Source organism: Callorhinus ursinus, unplaced genomic scaffold (genome assembly GCF_003265705.2).
Source record: "Callorhinus ursinus isolate GAN/ISIS: 27379988/994484 unplaced genomic scaffold, GSC_fseal_2.0 scaffold48, whole genome shotgun sequence".
NCBI lineage: Eukaryota > Metazoa > Chordata > Mammalia > Carnivora > Otariidae > Callorhinus > Callorhinus ursinus.
Genome location: NW_027397110.1, coordinates 4,941,486 through 4,952,722, shown reverse-complemented (window position 1 = coordinate 4,952,722; position 11,237 = coordinate 4,941,486). Strand labels below are relative to the sequence as shown.

At 55.0% G+C, this 11,237-nt stretch overlaps 1 protein-coding gene across 5 annotated transcripts in view; it reads left to right on the top strand.

Annotated features, from left to right (window-relative positions):
- Positions 1-11,237, top strand: part of PARVB (parvin beta) — a 93,099-nt gene that overhangs the window by 29,908 nt on the left and 51,954 nt on the right. The window contains exon 2 of one of the 5 annotated variants that reach the window (XM_073882659.1): positions 6,641-7,308. The exons of the other annotated variants lie outside the window; for them this stretch is intronic. The gene's annotated coding sequence lies outside the window, so the exon portion shown is untranslated. The remainder of the gene's footprint in view (positions 1-6,640; positions 7,309-11,237) is intronic. 5 annotated transcript variants of the gene reach the window in all.

Below are 11,237 nucleotides of genomic sequence, written 5' to 3'. Positions count from 1 at the left end.
GCCATTTCTGTTTTCTCTTTATTAAGCACATTTCTCTCCCAGTGCGTTCAGCTCGTTGGGCTCGCCTGCTCCTGGAAATGATCAGCAGATTTCATAACCTCCTGCTTTGGTGGGGCACCCTGCACCCTTTGGCTCCATGGGGGCCGTGGCCACGGCCAATAAGCACAAAGGGGAGACAACGGTGTGGCATGTTTGATAATTCTGGGTTTCTTTGGGGGTGGTGTCAGCCCTCTGCCCCCACCTTCTGCTTATTTTAGACTCTCTCTCCCTTTTTGTTAACTCATGACGGATTTTCATGACCAGTGATTAAAATTGCTTGCACGTCCTCACCAAAACCTGGCACGATTGATTGGTGGAAATGTGATAAATGCACCATCCCCAAATCAGGGGAACAGAGCACACACATCCCATCCAGATTAGCATGCATGCAGCCAGGATGCAGTGACTGCTAGGTGTTTGTGCTAAGCGGGGGACTGAGAAAGCGGGAGGCAGAACTGGATGACCCTTTTGGGGGCCTGGGGAGGCTGGCCTCCGGATCGTGGATCCGGCTGTTCATCAGATAACCTATGCCAACGAGCGCCCATTAAATGATGGTGGCCCTTGAGGTCCTTGGGAAGCTGGGGCTCTTGTGCATACCCAGAGAAACACATTTGCCTGGGGGAGCCCCGCTCCACCATCCTTTGCTCCTGGCGTGGGGCTGCATTTTGATTTCACTGTGAGTCACTTGAGCCATGCTGCTGAGCCTCCTGTGGCTTCCTTCTCCTGGTCGCTGGTCAACCATGCATGGTGGCTGGCCTCGGCTCCCTGTTGGTGTTTTGGGAGGCACTCTGGATTTTTCAGAATTAGCGTGGTGGTGGTGGTGTGTATGGGGGGGGGGGTCACACGTGTTGCTAGCACCATCCAGCTGCCATCCTGATGTTTTACGTAGAGTTGAGGCTCTGTTATAATTCAGCCTAATTAGTGTCTGTTTTAAATGCTCAGCCACCATATGAAGATGTTTGTGGTGGTGCCTGAGTCGTACACGAAGGATCTTTGAGATTAGGTCATACCTGATGTGCAGTGAGACGGATGTTTCAATGTCTGGATTTTTTGAGAATTGGTGACGTGACGGTACGTGGCCCCTCATCACGTGAACAGTTAGCTTATGAGGCTGTTATACCCCTGGATCCTTATACATACCTGAGGCTTTTGGAGTCTGGTTTGGCTCGGTGCCATCAGGTGGGCATGCCTGCTCTGTGCTGGGCCCACCTCTGGGGGCACAGGGGTGGTAGGGGTTGGCCTCTGCCTCTGGGAGTCTATAGTCTGGCAGTGAGACATTCACACACCCCCTCAGTCGTAACTGGGAGTGCAGGGGCTGGCTGTGAGTTCATGGCTGGACCGACCTTGCAGCCTTTTTTCCCCCCTAGATTTCATTTTATTTATTTACTTGAGAGAGAAAGCACAGAGGGAGAGGGAGAAGCAGTCTCCCTGCTGAGCAGGCAGCCCGACATAGGGCTCAATCCCAGTGAGATCATGACCTGAGCCAAAGGCAGATGCTTAACCAACTGAGCCACCCAGGCACCCCTGGACCTTGCAGCCTTGCAAGTACTTGGCGCACTGGGTGAGCGTGTCAGGCGGGTGACTCCCTGTCACCCAGTGTAGGTGCTGATGGTCGGACAGGAAGGGGAGACCCAACAATTACCGCTCGGCTGCTTCTTGTTAAATTAGTTGTCACGACAACCTTAGGATCGTGTCTGGTTATTATCCCCCTGCAGTGGAGAGATAGTAAAAGACAGAAGGAGACAAAGCATGTACCCAAGAGTCGGTGGGTTCTCTATTCTGCCTGTACGGCACCCGCTCTGGGCTTGGGGGGTTTTGGATGAGGGACCCTTTGGAGGGTTGGGGTGGGATGCCATGGGGAGGGATTTGGGCTTTGTGTGGTGAGGCAGCGGAAGGTGGGGACGATCTGCGGGCAGAGGAATGACTGGTGGGCTGTGTTCTGGGGACAAAGTCTTGAGACAGTGTGGGAGGTGGACCGGACGGGAGGGACCCGGGGCTGAGACCTGCAGAGACTAGAGCAGACGCCGGCCACGCACGGCCCCAGCCGCTGTATCCGGTCCCCGAGGATTCTACCTGCTGCGTCTGGGAGGTGACTTGAATAAGCTGACCCACTTGCTCTCCGCTGGAGCCGCCGGCCACGTCATCCCCTTCTCCCTACAGGATCAGTCATCCTTTATGGGCGAGCAGCCCGGGCCCCTCCCGTGTCCTGGTTTCTGCTCACCAGGTGGTTTATATGGTGAACCTGACATTTCACGTCCACCCGAAACTCTTTCTTCCTATTCTCCTTCCCACAGACAATGCGTTTCTCTGTGGTCCTCGCATTTTGCTGATCACCCGGGGCAAAGGGGAAGAAAAAGCCTGATCTGGGCCGGGGAATTGTCTGTTTGACAGCAGCTTCTGAGCTCTAGCCCTTTTTGTATTTATACTTGAGCAACTTTTGGTATTCAGAAGACCTACTTTCCTGGAGATGGGTGGATGGCTTTGTTCTCGCTGGCCTCTCTTCCGGATGCCTGCAGCAGGTGGCCGGTCGTGACGCGTGCCCCAGCCGATGAGGTTTGAGAGTGTGGCTCTAGAGGAACCGTTCCCAATAAGCCCCTAATTGCAGAGCAGAATCCTTCCTCTGAGCCCTCACCCTCCACGCGGCCACATCGTAGTAATTGGGTCCTTGGTGACCCACGACTGCCGGGCTAATGTAAGCCTTAATGGAAACTCTCCTTTTCCACCCAATTAAATGGCTGGAGGTGGCGTGTTTTGCAAGAACAGTCTGTTCCCTGTTCTCCTGACTTTGCGTCTCTTACCTGAATTCTCCCATTCAGCTCCTTTTTGTCTATGTAAACACATACTCATTCGTCCCACAAATATTTATTGCATGCTTATCACATGTTAGGTTTTGTGCAGGCTGTGAGGCCAAGGTCCTGAGCAGCACCCGGCCCCCGTGCACTCCTGGGTGGGGGCAGAGAGCACGCCCACCCTGCAGCTGCACCGACAGGGGGTAAAGGACTGTAGTTGTCACGGGCAAGGGGAGCTGTAGGGAGCCAGAGGGGGAACCCTCCCTCCGTCTGGGGCCTGAGTGCAGAGTGCCATCCGGACGGATCTGGGGGGTGGAGTGGAGTTAGCCAGATAGAAAGTGGAGGGCGTCTCTGGTGGTGGGGACAGTTGGGGCAGAGATGTGACAGATGTGACTGGTTTTGGGATGGCCTTGTTAGAAGGTGTGTGTGGAAGTCGGGAGCTGCAGCTTGATGAGAAGTAGGGTCTGCTCATCAAGTGTTTGGGGGAGCTTGCATTTTAACCTGGAGCCGGTGGGAGCCGTTATGGGTTACACCAGGGACATGGTCAGCTTTGCGTGTCGGAAGGACTGCTGCCTCCGGGAGGACTCTGTTTGCAAATGACAGAAAACTCAAAGTGGATTAAGAACAAAATGGAATTCACTGGTGCCTTTTGACAGGGCCACCGGGGGCTGGCCTCAGGTAAGGCTTGATCTAGCACACAAATGGTGTGACTAAACTGTTCTCTCAGGTCTGTCCATCCAGTGCCTTCATTTCTAGGTTCTGTTTGGTGGTAGGATGATGGTGCAGCTTCCACTTGCATCCTTGCTGGGTCAAGGCCACTGGGGAAAAGTGCCCGTCTCATTCGGCATTCCCAGTACAGTCTTGTAGCTCTTGGCTCTGAGCAGGCCAAACCAAGTCATTCCTGACTTGATACCTGTGTTCCAGGGAGTGTAGCACGCCCACTGGCTCCACACTGGGGCTGGGGGCAGGTCCCCACCTGGATTGTAACGCCTGTGAATGAGGGGTATGTGCTGGTTCCCTCCAAGGGAAGGCTGGGTTCTGGTTTGACCAGAAGAAGGTGACAGGATGCTGGGGAGGAGAAACAGCCGGGTCCAGGACAGTCACCTACAGAAGAGGAGAGGCCACGGCGGGGCCCATGGGAGGCTGAGTGGCCGTCCTGGTGACACCTTCCTCCCCTCTGCCCACGGCTGCCCCAGGGATAGGACACAAGATGCAGAATCTGAGGAGGGTCCTGTCCAGCCTCTTACTTCCTCCCTCTGTGGTCTTTGCATGTGTCTGTGTTTGGGGGCCTTCTGCCTTTAACCTTCTGGCTCCAGAATCAGGTTATCATTTGCAGTGGCTTTGTGTGAGGTCAGGGCTGTGCCGTGAGGTTCCCTCTCTGAATTTCTCTCTCCCTCTGGATTGCTTGCCGTGTCCCCCGAGGCTGGCAGTGCTGCCAGGAGAATCCCAAGCACCCCCTGCTCCCCACGTCCCAGAGCCATTTCTACCATTGAACCCATTTTCCTAGGGTGTAGAAACCAGCCCTTTGGAAAAGAGGGTCTTGGGAGAAACCAGGGTGGCAAGTGAACTCCTTCATTATTGCTGCCGAAACATGCAACTTTGCCTTTGGCTCAAGATCGAGAACAGGGATTCGGAGAAGGACTGAAGTTCTGTGCTCTCCCCACAGGCAGCAAATGGTCTGTATTTCCCGCTCTGATCCCACCGGAAGCGGGAAGATGGTGTGGTTTGGGGAACTGCAGGCCTTGGGTGGGTCGGATCCATCCCTAACTGGCTGGGCCAGCTTGGACGTGGCTCAGTGTTTTAGAGACCTCGTCTGTAGGGGGAGCCTCGCATGACGGCACGTGTGGGGGGTGCCCAGTAAATCTCCTTCCTTCCTGGGGAGGGAAGCCTCTGTGGCAGGTGCCGGCCAGGTAGAAAGTTGTGGAAACTTGACCCCTGTCTTCATTTCTGAAAGGAACGTGAAAGTCGCTCGCCGGGTTGGATTTCAGGAGCAGACGGGGTAGGATGTCTACCAAGTTCTTACCGTTCTAGGTGTTGATGGCCAGCGCTCACCGACCGGCATCAGCAGCATCGCCTTGGGGCTGGTTCAAGAACACCTTGTCTTGGACCCTGCCTAGACCCGCTGGATCAGAATCTTCCTGTTAGCCCAGAAGATCCTAAGTGCATTGAAGTTTGGGAGCCTGGCTGAGGGCTCAGGAGGGTGCGTGGTTAGCAGAGGCCCCTGGGCAGGCTCTGGCTGACGTTGGGAGCAGGGACATGACTGGCATCTGGGCGGTGACTGGGATATCCATGGTGTCGACTCAGGGCCGGTCCTGTCTCATCCCGCAGGGTTCCCTGAGGATGCGGCCCCCCAGCTCCCCTCCACGCCTTTCCCACGCTGACCCAGGCAACCACACACTTCCCTGGGGTCCCCTAAGCCAGAGGCCATGGAATGATCTGTTTGGTAAAAGCACAGAGGAGCCGCAGATGGGCTTCAAACGGTGCTGGGGACAGGGTATTCCAAGGTTCTGAGCTGTGTAGATGCCTCTCGCATCCAGCAGAAGGCATTTCCCGGAGCCTGGAGGGGATGACAGAATTGCCTGGGGGGGAGATCCATTCCTTCACCCCCAAAACTCGCTTCTCCCTTGCCTGCACACGAAGGCATGGGCGCATGGCCCTCTGTGACTTCCTCGGGGCTCTGCAGCAGACACACCGCTCTCCTGATGCAGGCCGTCCTGCAGGGAAGCCCCGGGTCTGCGGCCTGGACAGGCTCGGCTCCGGCAGGCCTCCTTCCCTGTAGGATTGGCTATCACGGGCTTCGGGCCCCACGGGGGCACCGACTCCTCCCAGAGTGTCTGTTTCTTGTCCCTTCTTTTGATTTCATCTCACAGTAATGTAGGAACACGGTTGTGGCCCAGCCTTTCTGTCTCCTCCTTCCCTCCGCCCTCATCCCTTCGAAGTGACACAGCTCTTGTCATTTGGGAGTGGAGCCTTTCCTTCTTTTCTCTACGAATGTAGACGCGTACACCTAGAAACATGTAGTTCGGGGTTTCCGATTGTGCCGTTTGCATAAATATCCTGCTGTTTTGTTTTGAAAGCAGCACGATGTGTATTGCCCTGAGGGCATCATGCATTCACTCCTTTAGAGCCTTCTCTGTGCTGGGCGCTAGGCCAGGCTGTGGGGTGGAAGGGGCCAGGCACGTCCTTCCCCTCCATCTGCTGCCGGCACCCGGACCCTCGGCGGCCTGAGAGCAGGCCCCTTCTGTCTTGTTCTCCTGTCCCCTTAGTGCCTGGCCAAGTGCCAACGCGGAGGTGGCCTTTGACCGGCGTTCATTAGATCAGCAGCCTGCTGAACCCGAGGCTTGCCGCTGCCTCAACAAGACAGATCTTCAACTGCGCGCTCTCAGTGTCGGGGTCAGTAACGCCCGCTGACCTCCTTTGGATTTTGCTTTATTGAAATGCTCACACATTTATTTTAGCCTCGAAACTTATTTCGCCTCGAGAAATGAGATGGAACTTCGTGCCCCAGCAGAGCAAACCCCATAAATCAGATGTCAGGCTGAGCCATCCTTACAGTGTGGGCCACAGTCTTGGGACTTTTTTATTCCTGTGGTGTTGTCAGCACGGTTCAGACACTCATCCTCAGCTGAGAAATTACTGAGAGTTAAACACACATAAATACACCGAGCTCCTTATGATGGGCCAGCATCCTTGGATTCCATTCCGCAGTGAAAACAAACCAGATCTGCCACTTTAAAAGGTCAAGAGGCTCTCTCTTGTATGTTTTCCCTCGCGGATCGCTGAGAGTAATTTTCCTCTTGTCCCACATCCAGGTCAGGAAGGGCAGCTGGACTCCTTGGGGACATCAGGTCCCATAGCCTTTGACTCCGGGCCGGATGCCACCACCTATCCGCTAGAATCCTGAGAATTGTGGAGATTGAACCTGGACATCATAACCTCCTGGGAAAGAACTGGCCTCACACTCCAAGGCCTTGGCAAGCGTGGTAGCTCCGGAAAGAACTCCCCATCCCATGTGGTGATCGTAGCTTGGGGTGAACACTGTCTCTGCGGAGATCAGAAAGAGTGGTCCCCCCTTCCCCAGCTGTCCGGTCTGCTCTGCGGGACATCTTCCCTGGGCCCTGTTTTAACGGAGCTGTGAGATCTTCACGGGCCGTACAACGGGACTCCCTTTCAGCAGAACCACTGAGTGAAGAGCTCCATGGCTGGGGAATTTCATTATTCTGATCAACTATGACTTCTGCAGAGAAACGACCCCTCTGAGCGCAGACGGAAGCCCTTACTGTTGGGCAGAGGCCGGGAAAGCCTCACGGTTGGGTCCTCCTAAGCACCGGGAAGTTTCTGTCCCCCCAACTGCCCTAGCCCGGCCCGTGGGGGCACATGCGCCTCTACCCTCCCTTCGTTTTCCTGGCAACTCCGAGGACCACTCCGTTCCCTTGAGGACCGGCCCGGCCTGGGAGTGGGTGTGTCTAGACCAGGAAGGGTAAGCGTCCAGAGCCGAGGCAGCTTTCCTGCCATTTTCTGGCCCCTCTTGTAGACGTGGATCAGGTGACGCGCTGTTTTGTGGGGGCTTTCTCTTGGGTCCGGTTCCCACGGCGCTGCGGAAAATTCTCCCGCTGCGGAAAATTCTCCTCCTAATCTTTTGTTCTGCACGAAAACCAAGAAGCGTAGCTATGCGTAAAAAAGTCTCCACAGGTGGCAAAACATCACGGCTGTGTTGAAATGTCAGAAAATGGAATTGTCACTGCTTTAGCATCCGAGGCCGCGGCCCACCCCTCGGCAGGGCTTTGTATCCGCCACGGAGCCACATGGGTGAGCCCCCCGTGGACTCCCTGCACCCCATCTTTGCAGGGGGTGCCTTGTGATCCCCCTTCCTGCCCCGGCGCCCCTCGTGGAACGAGAGGCGGAGAAGCCTTTGTGTAAGTTTAGATTCACGTGTGTCCCTGACCGATGACCTTGCTCTGTGAGTCGGGCGGTTTCAGGGCATGCGTTCTCAAGAATGTCAAAGGGGAAAAAAAAAACAAGGTGTCTAAAAGCCTGTTTTTTTTGGAAGGAGCCTGGGTATAAATAAATAAATGAAACCCATACAAAGGAAAAGATTAAAAAAAAAAATCAAAGATGGAACCTTTGCATTTGGCCTGGGGTGCAAATGGCAGGCTCTTTATTAGATGCTTTCAAGTGTTGAGGTTATAGTTTCCAGTTCTTTCCGCCTTTTTATGTGCTTGTAATTCCAGGCAGGAGAGTTTTTTTTGTTTTGTTTTGTTTTTTAAGCCTTGCCCAGTCCTTGGGTGGGGTGATGGAAAAGGATCGGGCTTTGGAAGCATGCCTGTATTCATCGATCCAGCAGATGCTAAAAGCTAGCATTTATTGAGCGCTTACTGCATGCCAGCACCTCATGGAGTCTTGCAATCTCTCACTGAGGGGTTCCCCCATTTCACAGATGGCAGCCGAGGTACAGAGCAAATAAGTAGCTTGCCCAGGATCATCAGCTCATCAGTGGTCAAACCGGGATCTGAAACCAGCAGACCGGCTCCAGGGTTCGAAGCCTTCTGTTGTACTGCTCCTCATGTGTGAAGACCTGTGGTGCGCAGGAGCTGAGCCAGTGCTGGTGTGGGTGGGCAGATGGTCCAGGAAAGAGAAAGTTGGACGGCTTTGTGATGTGAGCTAGGCAGAGAGGAGCCCAGCTTGGGAAGGTAGCACCCAGGAGGGCTTCCTGGAGGAGGTTGCCAATAAGCTGAGGCTTGAAGGTGCGTAGGACTTAGCCAGGCATAGTGAGGTGCAGGACCATGTAGAACCGGGTTCAGTCCTGACTCTGGGGCTCACTGGGGGGTGTATATCAGGTGCCTTCACATGTAACAGGTGCCGGCCCTGCTAGGACCCAGCCGCTCCCTCACTTGTTAGGAGATGCGATGAACGGATGTCACGGAAGTTGCCTGGTGCATAGTAGGTACTCAGGAAACATGAGCAGCCCTCTGTCCACTTCCCAGGGATGGGTGGGAACGTGGATTGTACATTCACTGCGACCTGAGGTTGCAAACTGATGGCCCCGGGTTGGCTCACAGAATTGGAACGATGTGCTTGCATTTATAAATTGGGAGATTCCACACTAAACCTGAAATTTGAGCTTTTCTGAAAGCTTGTAAGACGTGATTGCTGTCTGCATGTCCTGGTCTGCCCTCTGCCCCCGCTGAGTGAGGGGTAGCCGTCCCCAAAGGGGCACTTGTGCTATCAAACGCCCCGCACCCCCCCCCCTTGGCTCTGTCTTCTGACCTGGCCTCCATCCTTCCTCTCAACCCCCTGGCTTTTCCCTCAGCCCCGTGTCCCCTGTGCGGCCCATGGCCATGCAGCCACACCCCTGGGAGGTGGACTTGGCTGCAGCGGGAAACTTTGCCATGGATTTCCTCGTGGCGGGCTGTCAGGTTTTATGTGGACAGGGGCATTCATCTCAAAACAATGGCGCGCACTCAGGAAATCAGTGTGTCCTCAGCCTCATGGCATCGAGCCCCCGTCTGTTTGAACGTCCACACCCGTTGTGCGCACCAGACGCCAGCTCTCCCAGGCCAGCAGATCTTTCTCCGTGATTCAAGGCAGCCGGCATTTTGCATCTTTGAAGTGTTCGGCTTTCTGGCAAATGGACCAGTACTTTAAAAAAGAGAACATTCCAGGGATTAACGGAAAGCCACTAAACTGGCAGAGCGGGGTCCTTAGGGAGAAGCCCTGGTTCAAGAGGAGCCCCTCCTTCCAAATGTCAGACTGACCCTTGGAAGACGGTAATCAGATATAGACAGAAAGGTCCTCAGCAACGGGGCTGTGTCCCCTGGGGAACCCGGGCTCTGAGAAACAGAGTCCCCAAGAGGTGTCTGTCAAACCCTCCTGTGGTTCAGCATCGATGTGGCTGCGCGGTGGGCTTCCAGAATCCAGGCTCCAATCTGTCTGTCACCTGTATGCTTTGCAGAGAGTCCCAAAGTCCCTTCTCCAGATTCTTGCCATCTTTCAAAGTTGCACTCAATTGCTGCCTCCTCCAGGAAGCCTTCCCTGGTTCTTCCTGGGGTGCGGGAGAGCCACGCCTTCCCCTTCTCCACTCTTTCCTTTGTCCCTCTCTTGGAGCCTGCTTTCCCACCTCCATTCCTCACCTTCACAGAGCTTGTGCTCTGAACCAGGAGCTGAGCACTCATGGTCTCACTTACTCCTCAGAACTCCCTGTGAGGCAGATACTGCTGCCACTCCCATTTTACAGCTGGGGAAACTGAGGCTTGGCAAGGTGAAGGGACGCCTCCAGGCCACATTGCCTGCGTGTGGTAAAGTGGGATTCGGACCCCCGGCTCTGTGGTCACAGACCCGGGCTCGTCAGCGCTGGCCCTGCCCTTGTTTCCTTCGGAGCTTTGCACACAACAAGCTTCTTTGGAATGCGCTGTCGAGCCAGAGCCCGGGCGGTTCTGTGAGAGCGTTTCTCGTTTATTAAGGTCGAGAAATCTCGGGTCCTGTTTAGTGTTATCTTTGATGTTCAAGGGCGGAGTGGAAATTTCTGTTTCCATGTGACCCAGTTTCTGTGCTTTGAAAATGCTGTTTGCTTTCTCTTCCCCCTGCTCCCCGTGTCTTTGAGATCAGGCAGGAGGGCCCCCTGGAAGCATTCCTGCGTGTCCACCCTTCCGCCCTCCCCCTGTCGCACGGCCTGTGTCCCGGTGAGTGCGTGACTTGTGCGGCATCTTTCTGAGCTGAGTTGTGGGCTTGTCATGACTCACCTGTGTGGCTCACCTGGGCCACCCTCCGCCTTTTCTTCTTTCCCGGGCTGTGAACATAACCATATCCCCGACCACCTGGACCCGAAGGGACCCCCCTGGCCCCTTTGTCCTTCTGTGATATCGGCCTGGGAAATGGGACTTAGGCGTTCAGGGTCTCCGCATACACCCCGCTCACCGTTTCAGGAGTATGCTCCTCATGTATACGTGACTTCTGTGCAAGATCCCCTTTTCCGCTTTCCTTTTTCTGCCTTTGGAAGCTTTTTGCTGGCTAAGATGCTTCTCGTAACTCGTTACATAGTAAAAGCGATTGCTGAAATGTGGTCGCTGCTTTCGGAGCTGGCCTGGGCCCCCCGTGGGTGTCTGTGGACTGTTGCTGGGGAGCAGGGTGGGGGCATCTCCAAAACCTACCTCTGCATCATCACACTTAAAGGTGCCGAGCGTTTGTGTGCGTCTCGCACAGGGTTAAGCTAAGGGGTCGGGGATACAAAGACGGCTGTGCGTGCCGTCTGTTCCTAGGACGTGCCCTGGGGAGGTGGGTGTGGGATTAGAGGGTGTGCGTGCGCGGGGCTGACCGCGGGGACGACTTCCAACTTCCAGACCGGGATGTTGTTGGCAGAGGGTCCACTTTTCCTTTTCTTTCTTTCTTTCTTCCTTCCTTCCTTCCTTCCTT